This window comes from Schistocerca gregaria, chromosome 7 (genome assembly GCF_023897955.1).
Source record: "Schistocerca gregaria isolate iqSchGreg1 chromosome 7, iqSchGreg1.2, whole genome shotgun sequence".
NCBI classification, from domain to species: Eukaryota; Metazoa; Arthropoda; class Insecta; order Orthoptera; family Acrididae; genus Schistocerca; species Schistocerca gregaria.
Window position 1 is genome coordinate 272,754,155 of NC_064926.1, and position 6,000 is coordinate 272,760,154.

Consider the following 6,000-nt stretch of genomic DNA (forward strand, 5'->3'; position numbering starts at 1 on the left):
GATATCTTCCTCCCTGAACTTCTCTTCCCTTTCACATACCATGCTAAGACTATTTTTATAAGGGCCTTCCTTCTTTTTTAAAATGTGTCCTAAGCCAATTTCTTTCTTTTTTTCTCCACACCCAGCAACTGTCTCTTTTTCTCTACACTCAGCAACTACCTCTGTTGTCCCAATTTTCTCAATACCTCTAATTTTTTCCACGTGCATTCAACCTACTCCTCCCATTCTCCACCACATCCCAATCTCAAAAATCTCTACCCTTGTTCTATCTTTCTTCCTCATTTCCTCTCTTTGGTGCTTCTCCATTTGGCTTAATTTATACAATAAATATATAGTTAAAAAAAGATTATATTTTATAGGCACATATAAGATTATTCCATATTTTCTGTGGCAGTACAACAGCTAGTATTTAATCTGACATTTTAATACTCTCCCATACCATTTATATATTTCTCTGTAAGATACTCTTTTAAACAGTGTTTAAATGAATTTAATTCCTTTATTGATTTAGGAAACTTGTTGAAAAACCTTTTGCCTGATTCACTATTAGCTCTCATTGTCACTTTCAGATTTTGATGTCTTACGTAATAATTTTCCTTTTCTATAGTTGTATGGTCATGTACATCTTTATTTAGGAGGTATTTATCACTTATTCTTACTGCTCTAACATTATGATGTATATACAGTGAGTATATTACCATAATGTTATAGTGTACAAAAACTAATCTACAAGTTTGTCTGGGTGGTATTTTGGCTATACATTTCACTGCCCTTTTCTGAATTTTAAATAATTTTTTTACTTAGTTATCTTATGCTCTTCTCCATATATGAATTGAGTAGGACAGATGTGGGAACATAGTCCATAGTACATTGCGCTGAGTGCTTTGTCATCCACAACTTATGTCATTTTGTGCATGATAAAGATCTTTGTGTTTATACTTGTACACATAACATCTGTGTGCTTGCCCCATGTCAAATGGCTATTTCTAATAGTTCCTAATAATTTTGTGCTACTCACTTCTTTAATTGCCTCACTATTTAATTTAATGTCCAACAACAAGGAACAAGGATTTTTTATGGCCAAGCAGGCACCATTAGTGAAAACAAACAGGTGAAAAAAAAGATAAGTGGTCAATAACATGCACCTGAACTTGACAGAAGTACAAAATTCATGTTCTTTCATCAGAATGTTCAGTCTTTTCCAAATAAAATCAAGAAACTTGAAGCACTCTTGTCAGATGATCTCAAGGAAGCTTCTGTTATATGTTTAAGTGAACATTGGTTGAGTCAGCAGTCACAAAATTACCTGGATTAACATACATTATCTTCATCATTCTGTTGGACATTCTCTGTCCATGGTGAGACATGCATTTTTATTAGAAGTAACAATGAACATTGCTGCTTAAAAGCCTTAGATTTACTGGGAAAAGAGAAAGAATTTAAAGTTTCAGCTACAGAAATGTTGTTGTTGTGGTCTTCAGTTCTGAGACTGGTTTGATGCAGCTCTCCATGCTACTCTGTCCTGTGCAAGCTTCTTCATCTCCCAGTACCTACTGTAACCTACATCCTTCTGAATCTGCCTAGTGTATTCATCTCTTGCTCTCCCTCTACGATTTTTACCCTCCACGCTGCCCTCCAATACTAAATTGGTGATCCCTTGATGCCTCAGAACATGTCCTACCAACCGATCCCTTCTTCTGGTCAAGTTGAGCCACAAACTTCTCTTCTCCCCAATCCTATTCAATACTTCCTCATTAGTTATGTGATCTACCCATCTAATCTTCAGCATTCTTCTGTAGCACCACATTTCGAAAGCTTCCATTCTCTTCTTGTCCAAACTATTTATCGTCCATGTTTCACTTCCATACATGGCTAAACTCCATACAAATACTTTCAGACATGACTTCCTGACACTTAAATCTATACTCGATGTTAACAAATTTCTCTTCTTCAGAAACGCTTTTCTTGCCATTGCCAGTCTACATTTTATATCCTCTCTACTTCGACCATGTAACATTACAGGACATATTGGGACATATTGAAGTATTTGATACTGTAGACTTTTAGGGGATGTCGATACAGATATGCAAAATGTAAAGGGAAACTTTGGTGATGTTTAAATATTGTACTGTGTCAATATTAGGACATTTTGCACAGAAAGAACAAAAATAGAATTAATGTAAATATATATTTGTGTTAGTAACCTATTTTCATTCAATTTTGTAATTATATTTCATTTTGTAAAAGAAAGACTCACTGTTTGCTGTAGCTCTGATTAATTGTATAAATTATCAGTTTTGAGCTAAATTATTTCGTATAATATGGACAAGATACTTTTAAAAACTCACCAGCTAAAGAGAAAGTCTGAAAATGAACGTTTAATGCACACTTCTGGAACTTTCTATGGAGAAATTCTATATTATGATCGCAAAAATACGAAAACTTGTGAAAACTGTTTCATACCCTAATTTCGAAAGACGATTTGTATCAAGAAATATTGCTAAAAAGATTTATTTACGTTTTGAAACACGATTTAAATCATTTTACATTTAAATACTTGTTCTAAATCACTCAAGAAATATCCAGAATCAAATGTCAAGATATTTCTGGAAACATCGGTACAAATCTGGTGAAGGTTATCCAGAAGCTGGTAGAAAAATGTTATAAAATCTATTTGGAAATTATGCTTGTAAGAATTTATATGTACTGATCCTTTTACTTACTTTAATCTGTACTAAAATTTTGTAATGTCTAATTTAGTTTTGAGTCGTGAATTGCTATCGTATTGTGAACAAAACATTGTCAAAGACTCTCATTGTTTGGAAAGATATTAATGCACCTAGGAGTTGTCAGTTACCAGTTCGGATATGCAGTGCGGTTAGCTTGGAGAGTCAGTTGTTGAGTCTGTGAAGTCTGTCAGTTCTGTTTGTAAATAAACGTCTGTAATGAAGAATTACTTGTTGTCGTCAATATGAACTCAAGACCTTTTGCACGAAGCAGACACCTCCTAATGCAACGTTTTAATTTGTGTTGAGGAGCTGAAATGTTATAATTTGGTGCAGAAAGTCCTGGGACGTTATAATTTGGTTGAGGAAGCTGAAATGTTATAATTTGGTTGAGGAAGCTGGGATGTTTTAATTTGGTGGAGGAGCTGGGATGTTATAACCATCATCAGTTATTTTGCTCTCCAAATAGCAAAACTCCTTTACTACTTTAAGTGTCTCATTTCCTAATCTAATTCCCTCAGCATCACCCGATTTAATTCGACTACATTCCAATTATCCTCGTTTTGCTTTTGTTGATGTTCATCTTATATCCTCGTTTCAAGACACTGTCCATTCCGTTCAACTGCTCTTCCAAGTCCTTTGCTGTCTCTGACAGAATTACAATGTCATCAGCGAACCTCAAAGTTTTTATTTCTTCTTCATGGATTTTAATACCTACTCCAAACTTTTCTTTTGTTTCCTTTACAGCTTGCTCAATATACAGATTGAATAACATCGGGGAGAGGCTACAACCCTGTCTCACTCCCTTCCCAACCACTGCTTCCCTTTCATATCCCTCAACTCTTATAACTGCCTTCTGGTTTCTGTACAAATTGTAAATAGCTTTTCGCTCCCTGTATTTTACCCCTGCCACCTTTAGAATTTGAAAGAGAGTATTGCAGTCAACATTGTCAAAAGCTTTCTCTAAGTCTACAAATTCTATAAACGTAGGTTTGCCTTTCCTTATTCTTTCTTCTAAGATAAGTCGTAAGGTCAGTATTGCCCCACATGTTCCAGTATTTCTATGGAATCCAACCTGATCTTCCCCGAGGTTGGCTTCTACTAGTTTTTCCATTCGTCTGTAAAGAATTTGTGTTAGTATTTTGCAGCTGTGGATTATTAAACTGATTGTTCGGTACTTTTCACATCGGTCAACACCTGCTTTCTTTGGGATTGGAATTATTATATTCATCTTGAAGTCTGAGGGTATTTCGCCTCTCTCATACATCTTGCTCACCAGATGGTAGAGTTTTGTCAGGACTGGCTCTCCCAAGGACATCAGTAGTTCCCATGGAATGTTGTCTACTCCGGGGGCCTTGTTTCAACTCAGGTCTTTCAGTGCTCTGTCAAACTTTTCATGTAGTATCGTATCTCCCATTTCATCTTCATCTACATCCTTTTCCATTTCCATAATATTGTCCTCAAGTACATCGCCCTTGTATAGACCCTCGATATACTCCTTCTACCTTTCTGCTTTCCATTCATTGCTTAGAACTGGGTTTTCATCTGAGTTCTTGATGTTCATACAAGTGGTTCTCTTATCTCCAAAGGTCTCTTTAATTTTCCTTTAAGCACTATCTATCTTACCCCTAGTGAGATAAGCCTCTACATCCTTACATTTGTCCTCTAGCCATCCCTGCTTAGCCATTTTGCACTTCCTGTCGATCTCTTTTTTGAGATGTTTGTATTCCTTTTTGCCTGCTTCATTTACTGCAATTTTTATATTTTCTCCTTAATAACGCCACTAAAAACATTAATAATTTGCTTTTACAGAAGCCCAGATTGAGACTCCTATATTTTCCTACAGAAACTAGGAAGTGCTCTTAGCAAACTTAAAGCTAACAAGAAAAATCTAGTAGTATGTGGTGACTTCAAAATATATTTCCAGAAAAACTTAAATGTAACACAAAATCTCATAACCATGCTTTCAATGAATAATATACAGGCCACTATCAACTCTTTCACTAGAATTACCAAAACTAAATCTACCACTAGTACCCAAATATTCATAAATGCAGAAAAAATTGCTTCCAGTCTGGAACCAAAAAACAGGATTCACAGACCATAATTGACAGTCAATTGCTTTCCATACAATACCAATACCTAGACCCACAATGCCAAGAGAACTAGTCAAAGAAGAATGAATCCTTAGTGAACAGAACATAGACACCTTGAGACAACTGTTAGCTAAGGAAACATGGAAAACAACATATGAGCATGGAAGTACATATGAAAATTTCAACAGATTTACAGAAATATTTAACAAGCATTTTGAAACCGCATTCCCAATAAAGAAACATAGGCTGAGGTCTAATAATAGAAACAGATCTTTGGTAACAACTGGAATAAATATCCTAAGCAAGGAAAAAAGAAAACTATATGATATTATAAAGACACAGCAGGTATAGTATGGTGGGGGTGGCGGACAGTGAAGTGCTGCAGTTTAGGAGGATGGCACGGGAGAAGGTGGGGAGGAGTAAGTAACAGAAAGGAGAGAAATAAAAAGAAATTAAAAGACTGGTTGTGGAGGTGAAATGGCAGCTGTGTAGTGTTGCAATGGGAACATGGAGAGGGCTGAATGGATGAGGACAGTGACTAACAAAAGTTGAGGCCAGGAGTGTAACTGGAATGTAAGATGTATTGCAGGGAAATTTCCCACCTGTGCAATTCAGAAAGGCTGGTGTTGGTGGGAAGGATCCATATAGCACAGGCTGTGAGATGAGGCTTGTTGGGTTGAGTAGGACCAGGTGAAGCAAATTGGGGAGAAGTTGTTGATGTTCTGGAAGAATGTGAATAGGGAGTGAATAAGATGGCAAAGGATGGTGCCATGTGCGTGCCCATAGTCGTACCCTGGATTTGTTTGTAGGTAATGCCTTCAAAGGAGAAGTAATTCTGGGTGAGGATATAGTTGGTCATGGAAGGAGGTTGTTGGTCTGGAATCCATAGGGCATCTGGAAAGCTAGTGTTTGATAGCAGTAAGGCCATGGGCATTAGGAATCTTAGTGTACAGGGAGGTGGCTACAATAGTGACCTGGCCCTACTCAACCCAACAAGCTATCTTCCTATATGTTGACCTCCACCTTAGAGATAGCTATGTCAGTGCCTACATCCATATCAAACCTACTAACCCCCATCAATATCTCCACTTTTACAGCTGCCACCCATTCCATACCAAGAAGACCCTTCCGTACAGCCTAGCCACCCGTGGTTGTTGCGTCTGCAGTGACAAGCAGTC

General features: G+C 36.9%; 1 protein-coding gene across 1 annotated transcript in view; it reads right to left on the reverse strand.

The window, feature by feature from the left end:
• Nucleotides 1–2,765, reverse strand: part of LOC126281974 (sorbitol dehydrogenase-like) — a 115,940-nt gene extending 113,175 nt beyond the window's left edge. The window contains exon 1 of the mRNA XM_049981351.1: nucleotides 2,724–2,765. The gene's annotated coding sequence lies outside the window, so the exon portion shown is untranslated. The remainder of the gene's footprint in view (nucleotides 1–2,723) is intronic.
• Nucleotides 2,766–6,000: the final 3,235 nt, after the last annotated feature.